The sequence below is a fragment of the Emys orbicularis genome, chromosome 2 (genome assembly GCF_028017835.1).
Source record: "Emys orbicularis isolate rEmyOrb1 chromosome 2, rEmyOrb1.hap1, whole genome shotgun sequence".
Classification (NCBI taxonomy): Eukaryota; Metazoa; Chordata; order Testudines; family Emydidae; genus Emys; species Emys orbicularis.
The window spans coordinates 131,532,415-131,546,165 of NC_088684.1; positions in this window are offsets into that span (position 1 = coordinate 131,532,415).

Consider the following 13,751-nt stretch of genomic DNA (forward strand, 5'->3'; position numbering starts at 1 on the left):
TCTCTCAGGGCAGTTACTCCAGATGCACATTGCTGTGTCGGAGAAGAGAGCTTACCCCATCTTCTCCCCAGCTGCCAGGGGCTGCTTGGGGACAATGCAGAACTGCATGTCCCCCAAGGGCATTGCCCCTCAGCAGAGCTTGTGATGTGCAATACACAGTGTGCCTGTTCCAGTGATTGGCCCTTGGAGATTTCACTGGCAACACATCCTGAGCAGGCAGTCAGCCACACAGGTCTGCTAGAACATGAGTCTATTATGCTCTTTGATCCATCTGTACCCCTTCTTTGAATGTAGATTAGCTCATGCAAATTGTACACACAATAGCGTAACCATTTCCTGTTGGTTACAAAGCCCATGCTAAATCAGCTCACGTCTATTCATAATCACATTGCTGGAAAATCATGAGCACTGTGAATCAGTGACTTTTCCTCACGCCCGTGTCTTGCCCCTGCGATACATAGGGAAATTCATCACAGTGTTTTAATGGGTTCTGTGCCATTTCTCTGGATTTCTGGGATTTGTGGCAATGAGAAATGAGAAGGACTCCAAAGAACAAAGGGGATTGGAGGCAGAGGCAGAAAGAACTGAACATAAAGAGGAGAGTCTAAAACAGGGGTAGGCAACCTATGGCACGCGTGCCAAAGGCGGCACGCGAGCTGATTTTCAGTGGCACTCACACTGCCCAGGTCCTGGCCATCGGTCTGGGGGGCTCTGCATTTTAATTTAATTTTAAATGAAGCTTCTTAAACATTTTAAAAACCTTATTACTTTACATACAACAATAGTTTAGTTATATAATATAGATTTATAGAGAGACACCTTCTAAAAACGTTAAAATGTATTACTGGCACGCGAAACCTTAAATCAGAGTGAATAAATGAAGACTCGGCACACCACTTCTGAAAGGTTGCCGACCCCTGGTCTAAAATGAGCTGCCAAACTAGTGCGGTGCCCCAGCACTAAGTTAATCTAGCAGGGAATCCCAATATTTAAATGCAGAAAACTAGATCCTGGATGCCAACAGAAATTCCTGCCCTTGTGTGTTACAGGCCAAAAGGGACCATTGCATTTTGCCCCAACGTGAGTGGTGACCCATTTCACAGGCTAATGGGAGCTTTCCAGAACACCAACCCACCCCATTTCCCATCTTTGCAGCATCCTCCTTTTCCAAGAGAAAATGAATCCTGCACCAAAGAGCGGCCTTGAAATCAATGTGTCCTGAACCACATGATCACACCATAAGACATCAGGTTGGATTCGCTTTCCCCACTCAGGCCAGGGGAGTCAGGGAAGGGGAGCCCAGGAAAACCCTCTCCACGGCTGTTGCTAATGAAATGGTCAGAATCAGGTGTATTTTGTGAAAGTCTTGAGGCCATCTGTTTCTGTTACAGGGACTCCCCAGGCTGCTCCATCATACCAAACATGACTGACAGATTATTGATTCAGGGAGGATGTTGTGAATTTGTTTTTCATCTGCAATCCAGTAAATTAAACTTGAAGCTTAATCCTCATTTGTCCAGTCTCCTGGAAGAAAAGCCAAAGGCCCTGTTCTCAACTGAATCCATCACCTGCATGTATAACTAGCTCTTTTGGCAGACAGAGGAAGGAACAAAACACTCAATTGTGCAGAGAGGGTGGTTCCTACATAAATCAGAGATCAATCCAATATGAAGGCTTCCGCGCTCAGGCAATTAGTGCTGGATATATTGCTTGCTTTGTCGACTCATCCGCAGGGGGCTTTTAGAAACGCATTAATTAACACCTCTGAAATCACTTTGTCTACAGTGGCAAAAACTGTTGTTTTTCTGCGTTGTTGCCAGCACATCGCATCAGAGAGCTATTCAATTAGTATGACAACACCCCCCCAGTGCTCTCATATGCCAAGAAGGGTTTGTTCCCTGGGAGGTTTCCTTCCACCTTCTTCCCAGTGAATGGAAATGCTGCCCTTTGTCAGCGGTATTTGGAGAACAACCCCATGGATGATCCAAACCCAACTCCCTCCAGCCCCCAGGGAATGGTTCTGCTCCTTATTCCCAGAGACTCCCCAATTACTGCTGGTGAGTTATGTGTTTGGAGACAGATTGGGGCTGATTCTCATTCACACAAAGGCCCCTTCACACTGCTCTGGCAGGGGAAAGGGGCCTTAAAGTGAATGTAACTACGCTTATTAGCATAACTCAGAACCAGCTTGCTGGAGTGTCTGTTGGTCCAGTGTGAGTTCAAGGGGCAATAATATTATAGTAGCATGTAGGAATCCCAGCTGAGATTGGGGCCCCTCTGTGCTGGGGCCTGTACATATGCATAGTGAGAGACCATCTCTGCCCCCAAGAGCTCATGGGTCTGAATTAGCAAGACAGAGGAGGGTGGGTGAAGAGATATATCCTGCCCATTTTACAGAGGGAGAATTGAATCACAGAGAGGTGAAGTGACTTGCCTGAGGTCACACAGCAAGTCAGTGGCAGAGCAGGGAATTTAACCCAGATCTCCTAAATTCTGTTCTATACCTAAGCCACTGGACCATCCTTCCTCCGTTAAGTACTATGTGCTGATTTCTCCTCCCTCAGAGCTCACCTGACATAGCAGAACAACGAAGACCAATAACACCGAACATGTTTATAGACATTTCCATTTTCAAAGCACTATCCATAGACATTAACTCAGTAATCTGCACAATGCCCTAGGGAGGTAGTGTTCTGGGGGAAACTGAGGCACAGAGTGGCCAAGTAATATACTGAATGGCACAGAGAGGCAGGATTAGAACTCATGACTAGACTACACAAGGAAGAGTTACCATTAAAACAACTTCAGGAAAAGAATTAATTGAACATCTTTGTTTATAACTTAGTATCATAGAAATTTGAGATGGGAAGTCCACTCAGCCTCCTTTCTAGTCAACGCAGGGCTCCCCCTATGGACTGTGTAGTACTGGAACAGCCGCTGGATCATGAATAGGCCACGTGGCGTACTGAAGTCCTCACTGAGTTATCCACCTCACACCAGCTCTGTCTCAGATCAGAGCAGCAGGGAATGAGAACATGGCTGTTTACTGGACTGGCCGATTCCGAGGACTCTCTGGAGACCGCTCAGGGTGCAGCTGCACTGCACTGTACACTGGGGTCTGTGGGACCCACAGCTGCAGACTTGGTCTTTCCAAGACTGCACTTGTGCCTCCTCCCTGCATTGTGAACCCGGGTTTACAAGTGCTGGACTAGGCTGGAGTGACAATACTACACACAGACCCAACTCAAGTCACCTACAAACCCAGGCTTGAGCTGCATCCACACTGCAAAATGACAGGGCTTGGCCCTGAATCCCAGCGGGACTTGGGCTTGAACCCACCCCCTAAGACGTAAGGGCCAAGTCAGAAAGATTTGTGCGCCAGAAGATCTGGGAATGAGCGACAGGGGATGGATCACTTGATGATGATCTGTTCTGTTCATTCCCTCTGGGGCACCTGGCACCACTGTCAGAAGACAGGATACTGGACTAGATGGACCTTTGGTCTGACCCAGTGTGGCCGTTCTTATGTGTGTGGACGTGGGGGGAGGGGTTGGACTCAAAGCCGAGCATGAGCCCAAGTTTACAAGGCAGTGTAGACAGATCATGGGTTTCCAGCAGCACTTGATGGCTCTCACTTTCACTTTACGTGTTTGACAACTATTATCTTAATGGAATCTGCCATTCGAGCTTCACTCCCAAACCCATTGCCAGGGTGCAAACAGCATCTGAAGCGATGTGATTCGCTGGGAAAGGCTCAGGGTCGGCAGCTATCACGACTTTGAGGTGGGAAGCCAAGCATACTAATGAACCTCTGGCTGTTTGGGGCAGTGCAGAATTCTGCTGCCGTTGCGGGAAGGAGTGAAGGGGGGTTATCAGTGCGGCCAATGCCAGGCAGAGAGGTGCTAGTGGAGGTAGTTTGAGCAGTTCCTTTTTTTGTCTCAGTCTCTCACTGAGTTCAGGGAGATGGGTCAGAGGGACGCAGCAGGAGGGAAATGATACTTCAGATGGATATTGCACAGAATAGGCCCTATGCTGGTGCAAATCAGGAGTAACCCCACTGGCGCTGATGGATCGACATTGGTGTTCGAAGTTTTTGGTCATGTGAAAAAAAGGTTTTGTCAAAGTTTTGCTTCAAAAATTTTCAGGTTTCATTGAAAACCCAACCCCTCTCCCCTTTAACTGAAACCAATCCTGACCAGGATCTGGAAAATTTAGTTGGAAAGGGGTATTTCCCCTAGAATTTTACTTTTTGATAAAAAAGCCATTTTCCCTCCAAAACCTGTTCCAAATGAAAACTAGCAGCTGTAGGTGTGAGGGAGAGCACGAGCAGCCCTGTGTTCCTTGCTCCACTTTTCTAGGATTTTAGCACATACCATTTCCCGGTTAGTGACTGGTATTTTGCATATGCTCTGGCCAGGCTCAGACTGGAACCTTGGCTGCACTTGGCTAGGAGTGGGGCCTGTCATTTTGAACTGGTTTGCCCAATGACTGATATCCCAGCACATCTGGGCTTGCAAATGAGAGTAGCCAGCAACTTAGAAATGTGACACTCCCGTCCTATCTGAAATGCCATAATACAGCCCTATGTGTCTATTCCTGCTGCCTTCCCATAGAGTAGTATCTGGTATTCAAGCCCTCCCCTGGATTTCACTGGAGCCCCAATGATTTGAGGGGTGGTGGTGGCAGAGGAGGGTACCAGGGAACATAAGGGCAGCAGACTCAGACCTTAATGCAGCTCAGGGTTGGAGAGTTCTAGTGGTGTGTTTATACAAGACCAATCCAGCAAACCCATCCCGCGCACCAGGGCATTTGTCGTAGCTGCCTCTTCATCCCACGATTTATCAGACTTCTGCCCATTGGCAGTCTGCATCTGTCTGAAGTTTCAAAGGCATCAATCACCACTGAATGACTTTGATCACTGCCATATCAGATGCAAGCAAACTGCATTTCCCCACTTAGAAGATGAAAGCAGGCGTACACACATGGAGGGCCTGACAGAACAAGTGGAATGGGGAGTCGAGAAGCACTTAGCAGTGTGCATTGGAACGGCTGGGCTCCTTCAGCAAGGGGAGTGGCTCAGCTGTAGAGCTGTTCTCTGTACAGATGGAGAGGAAGGAATAGCCGGCACATCTTGCCAGCTGTCACTGCACCACATGCCTTCCTCTTGTGACAATCCATTAAGAACAGGAAACATGTGACATATATCATGATACAGCTTGAGTGCTCGCTAGGTCTGGCTGAGCAGCAGTCACAACATGTCATGATCTGTAGCTTGTCAAGGGAAATACAGAAACTATGGCTTTCTGACTATTATTATGTGCATTTCAGCAGAGCCCAACACCTCACACAGGAGCCGTGGTATCATGTTGAGTGACACAGATAATGAATTCCAACGACTCCCTTGGGCCTGACGAGTTCAAGGGAGGTGTTGGGGTTACTAGGCCTATATATATGAACCAGAGTTCTTCCATGTTTAAACTCTAATCGACCTCAAGAGCCAAGGACAGGAATTGGAATGTGTAAATAGCCAGTTACCAATTACAACCCCACCTCATACCAGGTACCAAGCGATAATGATGAGGTTTGCATGTTTCTAGATGGAGAAGGGGTAATAAACTAAAGGTAAACAAAACCAAATACCTGTTTAGAGGAATGTTACTAACAAGCTAGATTTATAGCCCTAGAATGATTTAACGGCTTAAATGTATAAACATGCCTTCGGTAGAGAGGGGAGGGGGAGTGGTGGGGGGTGGTAGAGGGGGAGAGGGGGGGGGCTTAGTTGTGAAAAGTATATGAAGAGAGAAACTGTTTTTGCTGGTGTGCTCGATTTGAGACTTGCCTGTCTCCTTGCACCACTTTGAGATCTCAAATAAACTTGGATTGTTTCTCCACCCCGGTATGTTTATTGGCACGAAGCACACCGGGCAATGAACCCCGCTGTTGCTGTCCTCGGGCCTCTGTGCCTGCAACAGTCTTGGCGTCCCTGGGTGGGCTCGAGGCTGAAATTTAGCCTTGCCCGGACCCCTCTCGGAGGTCGACGGATTGCGGCGACGCCCGACGCCCAGCGCGCACCGGTGACTTCATCGGGGGCCTCGGCGGAGACGTGGTTTGGTCGACCCCGGAGGGTACAACGGTGCAACGCGCTCGATTAGTGGAGAAGCAGCTGCGGGCGACGGTGCAGAACCGGACCCTTGGATAAGGTAGGAACAGTCCAGTGGGGACTTTACCTGTTTTGACCTGGGGACGCCCAGTGTCTCCCTAGAGTATGGGGCAGGGGCAGAGTACTGCAGGCAGGGCAAGGTGTACGCCCTTAGAATGCATTCTGGTGAACTGGAAAGTGTTTGGATCGGATCCGTTAATTAAAAGTAAACTGAAAAGATTCTGTACAGTAGACTGGCCTCAATATCAGCTAGAGGACCAGGAAAGGTGGCCACCGGAGGGATCACTTAATTATAATACGATCCTTCAATTGCTTTTGTTTTGTCAGCGTACGGGTAAATGGAATGAACATATGTATGTACAGTTGTTTATGTTGTTAAGAAATAGGTCAGATCTTTTGCAAAGGTGTAATTTGACTCCGACAGGTTCGGTAGTAACTACTGTTAGTCCCCAGAACCCTCCCCCAGTTGTGATGGCAGAGTCGGTGTCCCCTTCGGCTCCAACACCCCCACCATATAAAGACAGGGTGCCTCAGGTCCCAGAGATTGCCCCCTCGGTGGGATTCTATCCATTGATTACTGAGACTCGGATAGCCCGTACTGGAACAGATAATCGCCCAGCCACTACAATGCAGGTTTATACCCATGTGCCTTTTAACCCAGTGGACCTAGCAGCTTTTAAGGCACAGGCAGGGGAATTTTCTACGAATCCAAGCAAGTTTATCTCGGTCTTTGAAGGGTGTCTGGCTAGCCATAAGCCTGACTGGGATGACTGTAATATCCTTATGCGGACCCTGCTGTCTGAGGTGGAGCGAAATCAGGTTGTGTCTAAGGCACGGAAGGAGGCACAGCATAGACATGAGGCAGATGCAGCAAACGTCCCTGTTGCTGCAGTCCAGGTCCCTACAGCAGACCCCCGGTGGAATCCCAACGTGCCGGCGGATCTCACCCGTCTCACTGTATACAAGGAGCTCCTATTACATGGTCTCCGACACTCAGCTGTCCGACATAACAATTGGGCTAAGCCGTATGAGTTAGTACAGGAGCCAAAAGAGAGTCCGGTTGCTTTTCTGCAGCGTATTCGGGATACCATCAGGCAAACTACTAATGCAAATCCCGATGATCAGGCTACTGAGGCAATTATAAAGGGTATCTTTACCAGCCGTGCTGCCCCTGATATTAAAAGGAAACTACAGAAAAAGGAGGATTTGATGGGCATGACAATGGCACAGATTCTGGAAACTGCAAACAGGGCTTACAGCCTTAGGGAGGGAGAAAAGGAAGAGGCAAGTGAAAATGATGGTTGCAGCAGTACAGGCTGGTGGCAGGGGAAGATTTCAGGAAGGTGGAAGGGGCCGGGGAATGAGAGGACGTGGGCGTGGGTGCCCTGGCTTACAGGAAAGGCGTCTGGGACGCAACCAGTGTGCCATATGCCGAAAGGAGGGACATTGGAAAAATGAGAGCCCTGAAAGGGAAGGTACCCCTATGATGGCAGCAGAGGATCAAGAATAGGGGTGTCAGGGGAGACGGACTATCCTGCCCCCGGAACCCCGAGTAAAAATGCGGGTGGGAGATTCAGACATAGACTTTTTAATAGACTCTGGAGCTGCACGAACTGCTGTAAACCAACCCCTTCAGCTGCCTGTGGCAGATTCCCTCACTGTGGTGGGAGCCACAGGGAAAGGAACTAAGTGCCCAGTATATGCCCCAGCGGAATGTGCTTTGGGGAACAGAATTCTATCTCACAAACTGGTTTACCTCCCCGATTGTCCAACGCCTCTATTGGGACGGGACCTGCTTTGTCGCTTAGGTGCCACCCTGCATTTCACTCAAGATGAAATAAGCCTCACCTTACCCCTAGAGAATGCCTGGATAATGACACTTGCAATTGAGCCATCAGCTATGCAAGCCCCAGAGTGGAGTCAGTGGGAGAAGCGGGTTTTTCCTCTGGTATGGGCATCAGGGATCCCAGGAAAGGCAGCCCATCATACTCCTATTACTGTTCAGCTTTTGCCAGGAAAAGGTCCAGTGCGAATCAAGCAGTATCCAATCAAAAGGGAAGCCAGAGAGGGACTGCAGGAGACTATAGACCAGTTCCTAAAGTGCGGGGTACTTCGAGAATGCCAGTCAGCTTGGAACACTCCTATCTTGCCTGTACAAAAGCCCAATGGCACATACCGGCTGGTCCAGGACCTGAGGGCAGTTAATGAGCGGGTTAAGACTCTACACCCCCTTGTTCCAAATCCGTATACATTGTTGGCCTCTATAGGGGGGCAGTACACCCATTTTTCAGTCCTGGATTTAAAGGATGCCTTCTTCACGATTCCGGTTGACCCCCAGTCTCAGGAGATTTTCTCCTTCGAGTGGGAGGACAAAAAGGAGGGTTAGAAAGCAGCTTTGCTGGACAGTGCTGGCCCAGGGATTTAAAAATTCCCCCACCCTTTTCAGCCAGGCCCTGGCTAGAGACTTGGAGGAGTGGGACAACGAGGACAAAGTCCTCCTCCTGCAATATGCGGATGACTTGTTAATTGCTGCTGTGGGTCTAACCTATTGCCTTAAAGCCACTGTGAGCCTCCTGATCTTTGTTGGACTCCGAGGATATCGAGTGGCACAGAGTAAGGCTCAGATTGCTCCCCCAGTGGATGGAATCTGACAATGGAACACACTTCACATCCCAAGTCGTTCAGAAGATATCGGATGCCCTACAGATCCCCTGGAAGCTTCACACGCCATGGTGACCGCAGGCCAGTGGGGTAGTGGAGCGTACAAATCAGACTCTTAAGCGGCACCTCTCAAAGGTTTGCCAAGAGGCTTCCCTTAAGTGGCCTGATGCTTTGCCCCTTGTTTTGCTCCGCATTCGCGCTCTCCCTAAGGGCAGGTTAGGGCTCAGTCCTTTCGAGATTATGTTTGGAAGGGCATGGCCTATGAATGGTACACCGGTTCTGGCAGGGGAGTGGGAAATGGGGTGTGGCTTCTTATCTCAGTACATGTGCTCTCTGTCTGCTGTTCTTTGTTCTCTCCACAGGTATACCAAAGATTTGCAGCCTCTCCCGCTGGATGCCCCGATTCACTCCTTGCAGCCAGGCGATTCTGTACTCGTTCGGACTTGGAAGGACGAGCCTCTCCAAGAGAAGTGGAAGGGACCTCACACCGTCCTGCTGGTCTCCCATACAGCAGCAAAGGTTGAGGGACACAAGAACTGGATTCATCACTCTCGCTTGAAAGCAGTGCCTGCTCCTAAACAGTGGACCGTCCAGCCTGCAGAGAAGACTGCCAGCGACGATCTGGGACTTAAGCTGTTATTCAGGCGACAATAGTGTCTGCTGGGAATGCCCCGTGATCTCTTTGGACAGTCACAGCGCACTCCCCGCGAGACCTCTGAGCGTTGGTTGTGTTTATTTTCACAGGGCCGGCCTAACCTGGTGGCCTGGTCCCTGTTGTTTTTAATCTGCTTGCTATTGGTAATTGTTATTTTGTGGGTATTTGGGGAATTGTGATTGTTAGGCCCTAGGGTCACCTGCCCAATATGAGTTCAGGTCCAGGGTCTGCCACAGTGGTGCTCTTTGCCATAGAGACACTCCTCTTGTTAACTCCCGTTTCCCCCCCAGGCACATGCGGGATGGAAAGGAATCCCTACTAACTTAGAGACAAACACATATGAGTCCCTGAAGGTTTGCTTTGCCCAAGAGTTTAACCTCTCTAACTGCTGGGTATGCTCCCAAATCCTGCACCATGCTGCAGGGTTACCCTGGAGGGTAGTTCCCCAGAATTGGTCAGATATCTGTTGGGGATGGTTCAGTAGGGGGAAAAATGCCTCGGTTACCCCCTTGTCGCAGAACTGTACCATTGAGTCCCAGTATGCGTTAAGGGACGACCCCTGGAAGCCGCAGGCCAACTCAACGTATATCCCTTCCCCTATTAGGTTGCGGCCAGTGGCCCCTGGTTTGGTGTGCTATCGACAGTTTAAGTCCAGCAATCACACCTGGTTTGCTGGGAATAGCGCCTGTCAGTATTATTTATCCCCCGACAGTGACGCTTCCGTCCCTGTCTATGTTAACGGCAAATCCGACTCTACCGCCCGGTTCGGATCGTTTAATGTCAGACAAACAAATAGGTGGAGTAGCGGTTATAATGGCTTGGTAGGGAATGGCCACTCCTTTTATATTTGCGGTACCTCTGCCTATAAGTGGCTACCGCATCGGTGGTATGGAAGCTGCTACCTAGGATATCTTGCCCCTCCCCTTCGTGTCTTCCCTAAACTGCCCCCTGGCCGCCCTAGGCAGCGTAGATCTTTGTATGCCACCCCAGAGCCCATTTCAGAAGGAGACAGATTGGGTATGATCTTTCTCCCATCCTTTGGGGTGGGACGACTGGCTCAGTTTTATCGTAGGCTCTCTGTGTTTCTCACCAAGTATGCCAATGAGACCTTGGCCATAGAGGAAAGCCTTAACTCAGAGCTTTACCAGCTCCGGTTGCTGTCCCTGCAAAACAGACAGGCCTTAGATTATGTTTTAGCCTCCCAGGGCGGGGTGTGTGTCCTTATTGGGAGTGAATGTTGTACTTATGTCCCAGAAAACTCACAGGACATTAACAAGCACGTCCTGTCAGCTGAACAGGCTTTTGAGCAGTGGAAGGCTCAGGAAAGGGAACCCACAGTTTTTGATTCCCTTTGGAGTTGGTTGCCCAACCTAGGAGGACTAGGAAATAGCCTTGTGCGTCTCCTCCTCACAGGTGTGGTACTGTGCCTGGTCACCCTCCTCCTGATTGCTTGTTTTAAATTGCTCCTCCGTAAGCTTTGTGCCCCCCGTTCCCCAGAAATCCCAGCATACCCTCTCATTGAGAACCCCAGCTCTATGGCACTCAATCGTATCTTGTCTACAGAATATGAGGAAACTCAGCCAAAAGTTTGTTGAGTATTCTCAAAGGAGGGAACTGTTGGGGTTACTAGGCCTATATATATGAACCAGAGTTCTTCCATGTTTAAACTCTGTCCTTCCACGTTTAACTCTAATCGACCTCAAGAGCCAAGGACAGGAATTGGAATGTGTAAATAGCCAGTTACCAATTACAACCCCCCCCTCATACCAGGTACCAAGCGATAATGATGAGGTTTGCCTGTTTCTAGATGGAGAAGGGGTAATAAACTAAAGGTAAACAAAACCAAATACCTGTTTAGAGGAATGTTACTAACAAGCTAGATTTATAGCCCTAGAATGATTTAACGGCTTAAATGTATAAACATGCCTTCGGTAGAGAGGGGAGGGGGAGTGGGGGGGATGGTAGAGGGGGAGAGAGGGGGGGCTTAGTTGTGAAAAGTATATGAAGAGAGAAACTGTTTTTGCTGGTGTGCTCGATTTGAGACTTGCCTGTCTCCTTGCACCACTTTGAGATCTCAAATAAACTTGGATTGTTTCTCCACCCCGGTATGTTTATTGGCGCGAAGCACGCCGGGCAACGAACCCCGCTGTTGCTGTTCTCGGGCCTCTGTGCCTGCAACAGAGGCATTGGGCAAATCCCTGCCCCTTTCTCTGTTTCCCCATCTGAGAAATGGGTGCAATGATGCTTTTCTAGCTCCCTGGGGCACTGTGAGGTTTAATGAAGAACGTGCTTGGAGACTCCTAGGTGGGAGTTGCTTCGGAAGTGCGAAGGCGATGGCTACACTGGAGAGTTTACCACGGTGCACCTGCACCAATGCAGCTATGAGCTCTCTGGGTAACCGCGCTAAGCCAACAGGAGGGAGCTCTCCTGTTGACTTTACTAATCCACCAAGGAGCAGCGGTAGCTCTGGTGCTAGGAGACGCTCTCCCGCCAACATAGCCCTGTCCACACTGACGCTTAGGTTGGTGTAACTTATGTTTCTCCTGGGGGTGGCTTATTCACACCCCTCAGTGACGTAAGTTACACCGACATAAGTGGTAGTGTAGCCCTAGCCTAGGTATCACTACTATTAGTGAAAAATCCTTGCTCAGAGACTCTTAGAGCCTGATATTCACAGGTGCTGAGCACCGGTAGCTTCTACTGGCTTCAATCATGTATCTGATGCACAGGGACAGGATCACGATCAATGGCTCAAAAACCAAGGGACGCGTAAAGGGAGGCTGAGAAATCTGCCAGTGTTGCCTTACAGCCCAAACGCCAAGGATTCAGGCCCAGCTCCTTCTACAGGGTGCACCATGCAGTGTGCCCGCGTATGCCGTTGAGACCCCCGGCCGCATGCACAGCTGCAGCAGGTTCTGAGGGAGTCTCTGGGGTGCATGTGTCAATGAGCTATTATGCGACGCAGCATCTAGAGGCCCCGGCCCCACTCTGCTAGCGCTGTACACACATGTAATAGGAGACAGCCCCTGACACGAAGCACCGACAACCTAAACAGCAAGGCAGGATCCCTGCTTTGCAGAACTGAGGCGCAGAAACACAATGGGCAACATTCTCCCAATTCCTAGGTAACTTAGGAGACCTTGCCATTCAGTTAGGCTCAGGCTCCAGGGGCCCAAGTCACTTATGAAAAGGGGACTCGGGCTCCAAAGTCACTTAGAGGCTTTTGAAAATTGTACCCAAAGAGACTTACCCAGAGTCACACAGGAAGCCAGTGTCTGAGCCAGGAGCTGAAGCTAGATCAGCTGAGTCCCAATCCAGTGCTTTAACCACAAGGCCAGCCTTCCTTGGTAGGGTCCTTCAGCCCCTACACACAGTCACAGCACCACGTTCCCAATCCCACCTGTGTCAGAGCCTCATTGCAGGTCCACTCCAGATGTGCCTGGGGCTAGGAGCTGGTGTTTGTGCTGGGCTCACGCGCATGCTGGACAAGGACATGGCAGGAAGCTGCAAAAGATGCACCTGGAAATGGAGGGCGGAGCGGTTCTGTCTGAATTGAGACGAGTTGGACATGTCACTCGTATGGCTGCCTGGCCTCCTGGGATTATTGCAATGACTCGTTAATTCACATTTTCCTCTGACAATGGGCTGCGTTCCTGACACATGAAGGAGTTGTTTTGTCGGTACGTTTCAATCAGGCGGTGTGGCCTGTTCATTTGCATTCCAGTCGTGCCAGCCTGTTTTTGAAACAGCAATTCATTTTATTTTAAGAACCACATCTCAGGAGCAGGGTAAACTCTCGTGTGTTTCTTGGGGCAGGGGAGGGGGAAAACCTCAGCTCTCGGAAGTGAAACAAACCAGCCGAATGTTCTCCAGGCTGCACTCAGTTGTGCAGATGGTGGCGACACAAAGGGGCCTTTGCAATTGGCCCCGCCCGTATCATCTCAGGGTCCCTCACAGCCATACGACGAGCTACTACCGAGAGGGTGATGTGTGGCGATGGACAAGTTGGCTGGAGCCTTGTGGCCTTTATTGTAAAAAAGAAACACGTTACTCCCTTAGAATAACCGGGGACAGTGTGGACTGCAAACTCCGTGCTTCCCAGCGCTCCTGCTGTCCTGCCCGACAGTCTCCCGCTCCTGCCTGAGCTCAAGGTTCCCCCCTTCCCTGGCTCCCACCACTTCACCTGTTCAGTCCCCCTTCTTGACCCAATGTCAACCCACTTCCTCTTCCCTTGCACTGTGTTGCCTGAGCGAAGACTTCAATGGAACACAGGCC